This window comes from Mandrillus leucophaeus, unplaced genomic scaffold, assembly GCF_000951045.1.
Source record: "Mandrillus leucophaeus isolate KB7577 unplaced genomic scaffold, Mleu.le_1.0 Scaffold1729, whole genome shotgun sequence".
Taxonomy (NCBI): Eukaryota; Metazoa; Chordata; class Mammalia; order Primates; family Cercopithecidae; genus Mandrillus; species Mandrillus leucophaeus.
Window position 1 is genome coordinate 60,956 of NW_012101731.1, and position 681 is coordinate 61,636.

General features: G+C 45.8%; 1 protein-coding gene across 1 annotated transcript in view; it reads left to right on the top strand.

The window, feature by feature from the left end:
* The window catches only part of LOC105537472 (olfactory receptor 2T29-like), a gene marked incomplete at its 3' end in the record, with an annotated part of 12,216 nt that overhangs the window by 11,169 nt on the left and 366 nt on the right, over positions 1-681 (top strand). The window lies entirely within an intron of this gene.

Below are 681 nucleotides of genomic sequence, written 5' to 3' on the forward strand. Positions count from 1 at the left end.
GCCAACAGAAAGTAAAGAACACAAAGTGATGTCCTTCTCCACTCACTTCAGCTTTTCTCCTTCAACATTATTTCAGATGCTTCATTCCTGGCTTAGCTCTCAGTCAAGGTGAGATATGGGAACAGGATTGTGGCAGTGGGTGGCCCCAGGTGTGTGGAGACTTAAGGGAGTGTACATAGCAAGAGAGAAGCCAGAATATGGGGGATAAGAAAGGAACAAGGTGTCTATGGTGGTCATCCATGGTTGAGATGACGTGTGGACCCTGAGTCAGACTGCCTGGTTCAAATGCAGACTCTCTACTTGTTGCTCGTTTGATCTTGGCCTGTGGCTCTCTACTTCTTATCTGTTTCAGCTTGGAATTCCAGCTTCTCATACCTCATCTTCCTTACAGTCCTTCATATGAAATCCCCCTCAAGTCGGAACAAAACTCTGGCCACTTGCTCCTCCATCTTTCAGTGGTCTTTACTTAGGAAGTGTGTGTTTAAATATACATGACACAGGGTTTCTCCCACACCGCTGAGCCGGAACAAGCTGTATCTGTATTTTACACTATACTCACTCCCATGCTAACCCCCCCACCCATCTGCCTCCTGAGAAATGAGGGTATGGTGGGGCTCTTCAGAAAGTTCTGGGAACACATCAAGTCTCTAAACAGAACATATAAATATCAATGTGGAAAAC